At 36.7% G+C, this 14601-nt stretch overlaps 1 protein-coding gene across 1 annotated transcript in view; it reads right to left on the minus strand.

The window, feature by feature from the left end:
• The window catches only part of COL25A1 (collagen type XXV alpha 1 chain), a 433173-nt gene that overhangs the window by 154712 nt on the left and 263860 nt on the right, over positions 1 to 14601 (minus strand). The window lies entirely within an intron of this gene.

Consider the following 14601-nt stretch of genomic DNA (forward strand, 5'->3'; position numbering starts at 1 on the left):
TTTTTTGATAGGGTAACATTTTAGCAAATGATATTTTTATGCATTTATGTTGGGTATGTATCTAGAAGTGGAATTGTTAGGTTCAGTGTGGTTCTAACAATTTACACGCCCATCAGCAATGAGAACTTCAGTTCCCCTATAGCATCACCAATACTTGGTATTTTCCATCTTTTTCACACTGTAAACATTCTGGTGGGAGGTGTAGTAGTTTCATATTGCAGTCTAATTTGTATTTCTTTAGTGATTGATTATGTTTAACTTCTCTTAATGCAGGTATTGGCCATTTTGCATCCTCTTCCATAAAGTGTTTACAACTTTCGCCCTTTTTCTATTGAGTTGCACTATTGATTTGTTAGAGTTCTTTATATATTATACTATACATTATACTGTAATACCATATATTACATACATACATATATATACATACATATATACATACACACATATATACGTACATATTATGTACATAATATGTATATAAGAGAGAGCACGCAAATACATTTTCCCACTCTGCATATTGTGTTTTTATTCTCTTAAAGGTGTTTTTGGTGAACAGTTCTTAATTTTAATAAAACTCAATTTAACACTTTTTTCTGTTTATAGGTATCTCTTTTTTTGTTCCATTTAATGTCTTTGCCTACTCCAACATCATGAAGATGTTCTTCTGTTTATTCTAAAATCTAAGAGCTTTACTCTTTATCTTTCATCTTTAGATCTGAATTCACAGAAAATTGATTTTGTGTCTGATGTGAGGTCAAAGTCAAGAGGCCTTTTCCCTCCATGTAGATATCAAATTAACCCAACACCATTTTTTTAAAAAATCTTTTTAAAAAAATGCATCTTTTCCCCATTGTAGTACATCATCGTCTTTGGCATAAATTAGATGACTAAATGTATGTGGATATTTTTAGGAATTTCTGTTTTGTTAGGCATCTGTCTATTCTTGAGCCACACTAAGATTTTCTTTACCTTTGAACAAAAATACTAGCAGGAAATACTAATTCTAGGTCATCAATACTTTTTTTTCCATAGCTCTTAAAAATAAAGTCATGTTTTGGGCTCTGCCTACCTGAGGAACTGGAGTATTTCAGAGTTACCCTCAATCTCTCACGTTGACCTTCAGTAGGGCTGAGAGACAAGGAGAAGTCTAGACTGAAGATAAAACCAAGGTTCTAGCCAAGTACCCTTCTTAAGTCCCAGTGGAGACCACTGTCTCTTCAGGCGGGCATGTGGAAATGCTCTGCCTACCAAGATATCTGCTGCTAAGTATCAGCGAAAGAGGAACTGTACTGAATTCCCATTCTCAGCTGTCGCACTTCTGGTACTGTGTTTCCCTGAAAATAAGACCTAGTCAACAATCAGCTCTAATGCACCTTTTGGAGCAAAAATTAATATAAAACCCGGTATTATTTTACTATAAGACCGGGTCTACATAATATAATATAAGACTGGGTCTTATATTAATTTTTGCTCCAAAGGACGCATTAGAGTTGATTGTCTGGCTAGGTCTTATTTTTGGGGAAACACGGTCATAGTTAAGAGGTTATTATAAAATTAGTAATAACAATAACATCATGTCTTATATTTTGTATATTTTACCATCAACAAAGAACCTGTTACAGCATTTAATCTTCTCCCAACCCAATGAAGAAAGTATTAATACTTGTATAGATGTCTAAAATTAAAGAAACAACATCAAGGGTAAGCTTCTTGTAAGCGAGTTAGCCAGGACTTTAACCAAGTCTTTGGGACTTTAAATGCAGTATGGGTCGCTAAGTGCTAGGACTCAGCTCTAGCACGAGATTCTCAGAGAGAATGATGACCATGTGTCTGCCTTCAACAGGTACCTTCTGAAATGCCTCCCAACTGCATTCCCTCTAGGGTTGGGGACAGTAGCCCAAGATCTCAAGTTCAAAATGAGAGAAAGAGAAATTATAGAGGATCAGGGATGGGGAGAGGGGGCTGAGATAATAGAATCAACTTGACAAAGTCTTTTATCTCTTACTTAGAAAATAATTTTGCCATTAAAAGAGGGAGGCTAAGAAAATTATTTTTCTTAATGTTTTCAGTAAATTTTTAATGTTTTTATCAATGTTTTCAGTGAATCAAGTAGTGAGTAATTAGTACAGTCTGTGTGCCTACCTCTGTAAAATTAAGTTTAAGGAATGTACTAGGTCACTTTAAACACACACAAAATGCTCACTAATACCTATCAATAGAATTTTATCTTTGGTTTGGCCAAGGGCAACCCAAAGAAAAGAGTGAGAGTATACCTGCCACCAAGTTTAAGAAATATAATGAAGATTTTAGTCTCGATTTAAATAGCATGCTTTTTAACTCCATTTTGATTTTTATGTACATTTGTTGAATGCTTGTAGAGAGTTTTACAATGTTCTAAGCACTAGTGGAGAATATGGCGGGAGAAGCTAATTAGCAAAGCAAAATAGTTTGTTCTAGAAAAGCCTGTGCTACAATCAAACACTTTCCGTATACTAGCATTAAGGAAAATCACCTGTAGAAAATCCAGCTACTCTAAGGTCACTTACAGTTACTGGGGAGCTCTCCCCAGCTTTCACCCTTTCCTTCCCAAAAGTTGATCCTCTTTAAAGTTCTATTTGCTTTTGCTGGTGAGATTTCAGAGGCCACGCTTCTCATTGTACCAGTCTTCTAAAGTCACTTTGACAGGTTATATGGCATATTTGAGGTTAAAGCTTTTCTGAAATCATTTTATACTGGAGGACAGAGATGACTGTTTCCCAAAGTTCAATTACTAATGCCAAAGCCACTTGTGTCAATTAGAACTCTTTAGACAGCTTGCCATAAGCAAGGCTGCTTAATTCATGAACACAAGAAAATCTGCATTCACAACAGAGCAATAAATACCGCTGCTACAAAAGGGGCTGGTTCAGAGCAGACAGAATGGCGTCCTGGCACCTGCCAGCTCAAGACAGAACTGAAGCAGAGGTCAACCTCCATTCACAGCTGTGGTGGCTGCTTTGGACACTCCAGACCCACTTGTGCTCTTGGGATTAATGGCAGGTGTTTTTTTTCTGCTTGACAGAAATCCCACTCTTCTTTCTGAATTGGACCCTCTTCACTGTACATATGACTGACTTTGAAGAAATAAAAACATGGGCTACCTTAATAAACACAGGTAGTATTTCAAAATTTTAGAACCATGGTTCTTTTCTAAGTCAAAACATTACAAATAAAAGAATGGTTTCCTTGATTACTAACTTTAAAAATTAAAGCTGGGTCATTATTTAAGCTATTTTGTTTGTCTTTAGAGTAAAAGAAAAACTCACTGATATTAACTAAATGACTGCCAGCAACACTAATTAATGAATTATTTGAATTAGACTATTTCTCAATTGCATTTTCTTGCTTCCAACTACACCAATATATTTATTGTGCAAGTTTCAGTATCAGTGACTGGTTGGTAATTATTTGAAGATAAAACTTTGTCACTAAAACATGGTTAAGATCAATGGAAAGTAAATATGGTAAAATTAGTGGTCATAAATAAGTGAATAGTGAGTCACAGGTTTATATAAGATTTCTTTTGGAATTCCTGTTCTTCTCACCTGGTCTAATATGTTAGAGTCAGATCTTCTATAATGTCCACTTAGATAAATAAAAATATTTGAAATAATCTTTCTAATCAGTTTTATGTAACCAGCTCTATTTACGTAAATTTTACAGGTGCCAACAAAATTTTTATTATTAGTGCTTTTACTTAGTAGTTGGAACATTTCTCTTAGAGTGTTCTTAGAATATTATTAATTTACTACCAACATATTTAAAAATTTCAGTGGCAAACTTCAAATTAGCTGCTATTCAAATGACTTTATGGTAACAATGTTTTTATTTGTACCGAGCCTTTAATGTGGGTCTTGGCTTATACCAATTTCAGTCTCCCAAAATCTGCTTCTATTCAAGTAACTAAGATTTTAGTTTCTTTTCCATGCTCTGTTATCTATTTCAATTAAATGATAAAGCCAAACTAAAAGAACAGTGAATAAGAGGCACAACAAATGAGATTCAGGAAAAATTGGATTTCAATTTGCATAAAAGTAATTGAAAAATAGCTGAAAAAAATATAGGTGATACATTCATAGGGGCTGGATGTCCCGATAAAGACTTTTCATTCACTACAATTGTAAATTTTGCCTACTTTGAACTGGCAACAGTTGAAGAGGGAATGACTTTAAAAGATGGCAATCATGAAAATAAAATTAGATTCTGCTAGCAGTAGAAAAAAAATGGAAAAGGAGCAAACTCTGAAAATTCTTGGCAGCTGAAGACATTGGAACAAGAATGGGGTTAGATTTCTATCCCAGAAAATTGTAGGCCATTTTTATTTTTGAAATATGACAAACCTTTTTCTGATTAATCTTTTTATTATTATAGAGTTATGAGAACAAGCAAGTTTCATTTTCTAAGCATTTATGGCCAACTATTAGCCAGGCGACATGGTCCGAGTCTGGAGGAGGGACACATAAATTTAATTATACAGTGGAATAAACACTGTGTTGTGGGAGTCCAGAGAGGAAAGAAGCTAGGCAAGCTGGAGTGAAAAAGATGACATTGGAACTGGCTCTTGAAAGTTGGCCAGAGATAAGGGGGACTGGGCAGGGGTTGATGTGTGTGTGCTCAGGCGCTCCCACAGACATGACTCTATCAATGTGCAGTCTCCCAGGGAGGAGGGACACAGGGGATGTCCAGTCTTCCCTGGTTTAAGTAGGATAGGAGCCTCAGTGCTACTGAGGATAAGACCTCTGCCTGTTCTCTGACTGCGTCATTAACTCAGCCATTGTGACAATGAGGTAGATACTTGTAAGCCATACATTCACGAAGAAATAGAATTTGTGGGCAGTAGGGAAGAACATAAATAAGTGTGAGAGGACCTCGTGCTATCAGAGAAAGATGAGGAGTTCAACTGGTAAGAACACTCGTGTGGGAGTGGAGATGGGGAATAGTAGGAAAGAGAGATCTGGGAAGGCTGGCTAACAAAACCCAGGTCCCTCAGCTAGATTCTGTCATCAGTTTAACAAGAGAGTAGCAAGATCAAGTGTGATGGGTGGAACTCTCAGAACATGGAATGTGATTCTTTTTAGGAAGCTGTTACCTTGGTCCAGGACGAGAGATTGGTAAAGATCTGAATTAACATCATGACAGTGGGAAACTAGGGAAAGTTCTAGATTCAGAAGATATGTCTGAGGGAGAACCGACAAGATCAGTTAACTGACTGGACATGCGGGCCATGAACAGATCATCAACGTAGTCTAAGAAGTCCTACTCATTTGAAGTCTCACAAATTAATGCATTTGCATAAAAGTGTTGCCCTAAGCTGGTTCAACCCTATTAAACACAGCAGCTCCAGAGCCAAGTGAACAATACAGAGTTTTAAATCTGGTTTCAGGGGTGTATTTCAAATCCAGCTTTGGCTGACCCAATCAGAAATCACTGAGAGAGAGAGAATCCTCTATCGTCACTGCTGGTAAAAGGAGCACAGACAATACATGATGGCTGCCCTGTGGTGCTACCAGGCAAAGGACATCCTTTTTCTGTGTTAACTTAGGAATAAAGTGCACCTTTATGATATTTCCCTTCCTCCACTGTTTAGACTGCAAACTGAACATGGGCTTACTGTATTTTAAAAGCTACAATTTCCCTAGTCTTTTAAGGACACAGAAGACAGAGTCTGCTGCACTGCCCATTCTTTAGGCACACAGGACACTCTCAGTGGTCACCGTGCGTTTGATGTGTGTGTGCTCAGGCGCTCCCGCAGACATGACTCTATCAATGTGCAGTCTCCCAGGGAGGAGGGACACAGGGGATGTCCAGTCTTCCCTGGTTTAAGTAGGATAGGAGCCTCAGTGCTACTGAGGATAAGACCTCTGCCTGTTCTCTGACTGCGTCATTAACTCAGCCATTGTGACAATGAGGTAGATACTTGTAAGCCATACATTCACGAAGAAATAGAATTTGGCACCACGGTATCTGAAACTGCAGGTATCTGAAACTGGGAAAATCATATTGCAAATAGTATTAACAATGGAAATATCTAGCGTTTGCTTCAAAAATAAGGGCCCTACCTATTTGCATGTGGATAAATCTTCCTTACATCTGAATAAAGTGTTTTATGCAGTTAGCACAGGTTCACCTCTAACTAAAATGTGAACATGTGTTCTTCCAAGTACATTCCTCAACCTTGAATTCATAGGTGAATAGTTTTCTGTATTACTAGCATAATATATTTTTTAGGGACATTTCCTTCTCAAATCACTATTTGTTTGTTTATTTGTTTTATAGACTTCCAGGTTGGCAAATAACTTCAGCTAGTAACTTGCAAATTTTAAACTTTTTATGGAAAACCTGATGTGAAAATGTAGAAGTTCCTCTGTATTAAGTATAGATCAATGTGTCTAAGTATAGATCTGCGTGTCTATGCTTGTATATAATTTCTGTTTAAGTACCTCAGAAAAAAGGAAAACATAAAAAGTAAAAGTATAATTTGGGGAGATTTTAAAATAAAGTATACATAAAATAAAGTATCTTGGTGTTAAGAGCTCAAGGTTTAGAGTCAAACAGATGATGACCTATGTGACCTTTGGCAGGTTAATTGACCTCTGTGAGCCTCAGTTTCTATGTCTATAAAATGGGGAAAACAATGCTTACTGTTTGACTACAATGAAACTGCCAAGCAATTTGTAGAATGCCTGATTTACCAATGAAAGTGATTATTAAGTACACACTCAATATTTTTAATATGTTAATCATGGCAAACAAAATAAAATTTCTTTTTCATATAGTTGACCTGAATGTGAAGAAAGTAAACATACTGATTTCCTAAAGTCAAAAGTCAATGTGGTGAGAAATGTGTTAGGTGGATGGTGAAAACATTGGGAGAATATGCAGGTTTACTGTACTTTACCTCCATGTTCAGGAACTATTACCAAACCAAACAAACCAAAACAAAAATACTTCATTGTAGTTTTTACCACATTACTTTAATGACCAAACCAACTTAAACTTCAGGCCTTAGAACTACCTAGTCACTCCTAGCATATAGTAGGTGCTCAATCAATTCTTGTTGACTTGAAACACCAGAAAGAAAAGAATGCAATAAAACTCTGTTCAAAGCAGCAACACATAAAGAATTATACTAGAACCAGATTCAGTGTTGCTGCAGAAGAACCGTGTTTATTAAAGTGTCAAACTCCGTTAAGTCAGGGAAGGGAATTACAGCTATAAACGGATTTATAGCTTCAGACTTTACACCTTTCATTTTGCATTGATGATTAAAAGAGACCAAGCAGAAAAGGAGTACGTATAAACAGAAATTTAAAATACCAAAACCAGCCCCACTGCTTGCAAAACTAATTTTTACATCTATTATTTTCTGGGCATTTTCTGTAGTGAGATCGTAACTATAAGTTCTTTTGTGGTGTCAGTGTGAGTCCTGAACAAGGGACTCTACGTGCCCACGATCAGTCTTAAATCACAAGCAGCTGCCATAAGGAAACAATTAATGGGGTCTAGCACTAAAAGAAAATTTAGAAAAACCAAACATTAAAAAAAGGACTCTCAAAAGTAAGACTGATGTAGCTCAATGGAGTTAAGGGCTTATAAAACAGCAGGAATCGGGGAAGCTCACTCTGGCTTTCTTTTCTAACACAATACAAATTAAATACAGCCAAATTACCGCTCCTGCCAATCAAAACCAAGGGGGCCCTCCTTCCCTGCGTCATTCCTTGCCTCTAAATGTTTTAAGGGATTGCTCAAACTTTTTTGTTTAACTTTGCATTTTTAACTTATTTTTAAGAGGTCAAATAAAATGAACTCCATGGTGAAAGACTTGGAATCCTAAACATTCCTTTTGTGGAAAGAAAGTATCAACTTGCTCTCCAAATGTCCACAGTAGCCCTGTGATTTTACAGCTAATCGTGTAAACTATCCTACAATACTCTCAGTGTCCTCAGTATAATTCAAATATATTCAGAGGTACATGCGTCTTTAAACCTTGGGTGGAATTTATCATTGCCTATTTCAGCAGGTTTCACAAATACTGTCCCTGCATCATTTTGCCCAAGCTACTTAAAGAAAACCTGCTCTGAAGTTCAGTTTGAGTCTTTGCTTCATTTGTAGTTTCTTATAGAATGATACTGGTTTTGTGAAAGGCAACTGAGCACAACACAGAGGCAAGGGTAGGCTGTCCCTTTGAGTCTAAGAAGATATGCAGAGGAATGAAAAAAACAACAACAACAACTGTCAGATGAGGCTAGGAGAGCCTGAACCCAGGGCTTGTCTATGATTCTCAAGCTTCCAATGTAAATTAGAAGCCCAATCTCCCTCATTTTCAGCTGATGACTAAAAAGCTTAAAGGCCTTTAATGTAAGCTTCTGTAATTACCGGGCTCTCAGGCTCCAGATTTTTCTGTATCTTCATGCTCTTCTCTCTACGGGGTGAAGATCACATTGTACCTGTCTCCTCCCCAGCCTTGCCCTGCTCTTTATGTGACTCTCGCTTGTATCTTCCACCATCACGGCTCCCTCGGATTCTTCCCCTTGGTCTCCACACACATTCATTCACCCTCTCCCAAAGTCAGGAGGAAGAAACACTGCCTTCGCCTCCTATTCCTTCATTGTAAAGTCCTACCTTATTCTTACTATTTCTACCAAACTTCCCTAAATAATAGATTGGTCATGGAAAGAATAGAAATTGGACTTGAGGAAAGAGAGGGGGTAGCAGTGTAGACGTCATATTTTTACAGTCTGGTTTTGGGAAAGATAAAGTAACAAGAGCTGAAATACACATGGGTCTTGGGGCATTTCTTTCCCTTAGGAAGAAGAAACCAAAGCTATGGGAAAGGAAACTGCTGAGCTTGTCCTCAGGGCCTGGAAAGGAGTTACCCTGGGCTAAACTAAAACTAAATAAGCGGGAGCTTTGGGGAGGAAGGGTTGATAAATTTCATAAATGTCAGGATTGCCCAAATTTGTGTCTAAACCTTTTGTCTTTTCACTTTACTCCCTTCATCAGCTATCAAATAAACCCTCAAGGCTTTAACTATTACCTGACTTATGTTCCAAATTCTTTTCCAGGCTGCAATCCTGCATTCCCAACTGCTCACCAGATGTCTAAGCTAAGATATGCCATCATCAGCTCAACTCAACATTCTCAAACCAAGCTTCTCAATTTCTGTTTCAAGCCAGTCATGACTCCAGACTTCCCTATTTTTGTTAAACAGACCACTACTTCTCCATGCCTAAACACTCAGTGTTCTGTTCGATTGAGTTAATGGACTCTATTGCTAAGTCCTACAGATTTCATTCTCCACAAATCTGAATCTATCTTTTCATGTTTGTTGCTGGCACCCTTGTTTCTGGAAAACAGGACTAGTCTACAAGCCTCTCCTGGTCTTCCTTTACTCTACTCCATCCTACACACTTTTGTCAGATTATGCTTTCGAAAGCACATTTCTGAACATATTCCTTAGCTCAAAAAACATCAAGGGTACATTTGTAATCCATCATGAAAAACTATTATAGGAAACAATCCTCCTTGGATGCAAAGGAGGTGACAGGTGTGGGGAATCCGGCCAATCCCACTTAACCTGCTGACCAACCAAACACTACATGTCTCTTGATATGGTGAACTAGGATATAACACGCCTTTATACGAGAGCCTTCCTGAAAACTGAACCAGAGCCTAATCAAATCTCTAAACGGAACTCACAATTTATAAAAAATACTGAAGATAGGGGAATAAGCTGAACAGCACCACGAGAAAGTCATTAGACCAGTTCAGAATGTGGGGCATTCTACATATAGGAAGAATGTCTTGGAAAAAATTGACGTCATGAAAAAAAAAAGAGAGAAGAAAGACAACTGTAGTGTGAAAGAGATTAAAGAATTATAGAAATTAAATTCCAAGTGTGAGTTTAGGGTCTTGATTCACATGAACCATCTATAAAGAGACATTTTTGAGATAATTAGGGAAATTTGAATATTATTGGGTATGATGATATTGAGGAATTATTGTTCATTTCATTAGGGTTGATAATGAAATAATGGTTATGTTTTAGCAAGGCCCTGTCAGTTACAGATTCCTAAATCAGTACTTGCTAATGCAATGACATGATATCTAGGTTTCCCTTTCAAGCACATCAGCAAAAACAGAAGAGATGAAGGAAAGGGACGCATAAAACAAGCTTAGCCATTGATAATTCTTGAAGCTGGGTGATGGGTCTACGGCAATTTATGATAGTATTTTCTCTGCCTCTTCAGAATGTTCGAAAATTTCCAAAAGAAGTAGTTATATAATTTAAAGTTTTATCTTAAATGACCCTTCAGATTCCTACCAAATAAAATGTTAACTTCTGCCTATGTGCAAAGTCCTCTCACTCTGCTCCTAACATTCCTTTTCTGCTTGATGCCCCCTTCCATCCTGCCATAAGGACCTTCTCCTCCAGTCAGTGTTGAATACCAGCTATTCTCAGAAGGCCCCTCAACTTGTCACTCTCTGTATCTTTGTTTATCTCATTCTTTCTGCTGAATAAACATCAACACTTATCATTCTACTTGGAATAACTACAGCCCTCCTTCCTTGAAATGTGTTATCTGGAAATCTGAGCAATGCAGTGCCTTGGGGGAAAAAATAAACAGTAGAAATTTGAGTTTCTAAAAGAAATGTTAGTCCTTGCAGCAAAAGTCCCCTCTCCACCTCTTCTACAATCGCACTATCATTATAGCCAGTCATTGATGGCTCCTCTCATTGACCTCTCTTCCCTGACTTTACCTGACCCTCTTTTGGAAATCATCTTTCCCTGTATTTGAACTCCTAAAGCACTTGTGACTCACTTATAAAACGTAGATCACCCTGCAGGGTATAACATTTGTGCTTCCACACTAAACTATCAGGGCCCTTACGCACAGAAAGAAGGTATATGGGGAAATGTAACAAACATGACTCTGGAAGCTTTGATATGTACCACCACATGACCTGGGCATATCACTCAACCTCTCTGAGCCTTGATATCCACATCTACTATAAGACGGAACAAATAATAATCACCTCATATGGAAGTTGTAGGAAGTCATTAAAAGAACATATGGTCTTCCACAAATATTATTTCCCTTCTCCTTTTCTCTTTCTAGTTCAAGTGTCTAGCCTTGTACCTTGTACATGATAAGTATCTAATAAATATATTAGCAGACTTTCTGCAACAGAGGTCTTTAACAAGACATCAGGGCAAAAATTAGTGTTCCCTGAAAAGACTGTTGACAATCAGGAAATCACAGGTATTTGTATGTCCATTCTGCTTCCAATTAATGCTTATGAGGATATATTTGATTTCAGCTAGAAACTGTGCCTTTCGGGTCACTACAGTTTCTCATTTGTTGACTCATGAATCCAGATCACAAAAGTTAAGACTAACAGCAAAACGAATAAAACAACTACACAGTTCTTGAGGATGAAATGAGCTCTATCCAACAAAAGATTTTCTTCCTCAGATCTCAAACACAGACAGGTATTTTTGACTCCGGTCTCCTTCCTGTGACTTCAAACTTTTAGAAAGATTATTCTATTTCACTCTCAGCACATTTTCAATACAGACTCACTCCTAAAACCAGGGTGACACTGCTTTGAAAATCAGTAGGTTACTAAAGTGACTCAATGACTCCTAATTGCAAGCCTATTGACAATACTTCACGTGGCTGGTCCTTCCTCTTTCAGCGTCTCTGTCAGTTCCTTTTTCTGGGTCTTTTACTGTCTGATGGGCTTTTCCGTACTTTATAATAAACCCTTCCCCCACCATGACTTCTTCTCTTCCCCTCTACACATTCTATACACTTTCTGGGCATCTCACTCACTGCCACAGTTTCAGCTACTACTTAATTTACTCCAGACCCAGCAGTGGCTTCCCACTAGGGTGACACCTACAGCCTACTCTATCTTTCTTCCTGGATCCATTGCACCTTAAGATCACAATGCCCACCACTAAGACTCTGGTTAGTGTTCTTTTTGTTTGTTTTGTTTTGTTTTTGTAGAAGTAAGTTTATACACTTCCTTCAGTGTCCTCATGGCCCAAATTGAGACTTCATATGATTTAGATAAGTAATCTTTCCTCCAGACAGATGCAGCCCTATGCCAGGGCGCAGAGCTTGGTAAGTGAAATACCGTGTTTCCCTGAATATAAGACCTAACCGGAAAATAAGCCTTAGCATGATTTTTCAGGATGACATCCCCTGAACATAAGCCTTACCGCGTCTTTTGGAGCAAAACTTAATATAAGACCCGTTCTTATTTTCGGGGAAACATGGTTGGAGCTGGATTTCAGACTGACCTGCCCTTTTCCTGAGCAGCCTTGTGCAGTGCACAACTTGCACAAATGTAAATGGTGACCCTGAGTTTATTGCAAGGAGCAAAATTTCTTACAGAAACTCAAAATCCCACTATGTTTATTGTTGTCCAAATAACTCCATAGTTCCGGTTCTCAAGAAGGTTCAAGGAAGGTGTGCCATAACTATTCAAAGCAAAATAATAATTGATATTTATTCAACTATGTCAACTGAGGATGCAACACCTTTGATTTATCTTCAACTCTATACTTTTTTTAAAGAACAGACAGATATTTTATTTATTTTTTTACCCATCCCCCACTCCCCTCTCCTTTGGCAGCCATCAGCTTGCTATGGGTCTGTTTCTGTTTTGTTTTGTTTGTTCATTTGTTTTGCTTTTCAGATTCCACATATAAGTGAAATCATATGGTATTTGTCTTTCTCTGACTGACTTATTTCACTTAGCATAATACCCTCTAGGTCCATCCATGTTGTCACAAATGGAAAGATTTCATTCTTTTTTATTGCTCCATTGTGTGTGTGTATATATATGTACATATTATGTATATGTGTGTATATGTGTGTGTATATATGTATATATGTGTGTGTGTGTATATATATGTGTGTGTATGTGTATGTATAATATATACATATGCAGAGGGTGCCAAAAAAAGGCATACAAATTTTAAGAGGGGAAAAAACTGTATTAAAATTGTAATACTCAATACATGCCAATAACAAAAGATGAATACAAGTCATGTATATACATATTTTTGGCACCCCCAATATGTGTGTGTGTGTATATACACACACACACCGGGGTGCCAATAAAATGTATACAGGTGGACACTTTTGTCAACATTGCTCAAATAGTAGTTCACTGTAATCAGAAGTGTCTGGACACTGATGGTAACCACTTTGAGCACCTCTTCTAACTGCAGAAGTCAAACGTGACTTGTATTCATCTGTTGTTATCACTATATATTGTTACAATTTTAATACAGATTTTTCCTTTCTTAAATTGTGTATATATTTTTTGGAGATTAAATATATATATATATCACATCTTCATTTATAGATGGACACCTAGATTGCTTCCATATCTTGGCTATTATAAATAATGCTACAATGAATAGAGGGGGGTACATATCTTTTTGAATTCATGTTTTGAATTTTTTCAGATAAATACCCAGAAGTCGTATTGGTGGGTTGTATGGCAGCTCTATTTTTTGAGGAATTTCCATACTGTTTTACACAGTAGCTGCACCCCTCTGCAATCCCACCAAGAGTGTACAAGGGTACCTTTTTCTCCACATCATCACCAAAACATGTTAATTTGTTAATTTTTTTGATGATAGCCATTCTGACAAGTGTGAGGGTATTCACAAATTATATATTTGATATGTGGTTAATATCCAAAATACATAAGAAATTCATAGAACTTAACACCAAAAAAATAAACACTCCAATTAAAAAATGGGCAGGGGATCTGAGTAGACATTTCTCCAAAGAGGACGTACAGATGGCTAACAGACGCATGAAAACATGCTCACATCACTAATCATCAGGGAAATACAAATCAATTCCATGTATTTTTTATTAAAAAACCATATTTATGGAATGTGAATTACTATGATACATTCTGCTGATCTAAGATCTTAAACAATTAACATTGAATATACTGACCATTTGAAAAAAAAATAAATCTTAGGTGTAAAGTATCACTTCAGGTTTATTAGCTTAGGGAGACAGTAGAATATCCTATAGTCATTATTTAAAATAAGTTTTAATGTGGCCGATCAAAAAGAGAAGATGGAGTAAAATGTTTCTGGAGCTATCATTTTACCTACTATCTTATAGCATTCCTCCATTTTAATCTTCACATGATCCAAGAAATATATTCTATATGAAAAATGTGGTATCAGTTGAATATGACTGGAGATATTTAATAAGAAAATAAATTTAGTCTATTAAGAATTTTGGTTATGATATCAAAATTATCAAAGGAACCCATGAAAATGTACATTGAAATTATATATACATATATAATATACTTGAGAACATTTATAAATAAAAATTTAAAGTTTAAAATATTTCAAGCTGAATTAATTTTCACTGAAGAATATTTCTAACTAAAACTTTTACTGTCGTTAGAAAGAATTAGACACACTGACAAATGAGCACATAAATGTTTGTCATACATAGAGAATCCTATATTATAACCATATCTAACAGTGATAATCACTTTTCATGAATT

This window comes from Rhinolophus ferrumequinum, chromosome 5, assembly GCF_004115265.2.
Source record: "Rhinolophus ferrumequinum isolate MPI-CBG mRhiFer1 chromosome 5, mRhiFer1_v1.p, whole genome shotgun sequence".
NCBI lineage: Eukaryota > Metazoa > Chordata > Mammalia > Chiroptera > Rhinolophidae > Rhinolophus > Rhinolophus ferrumequinum.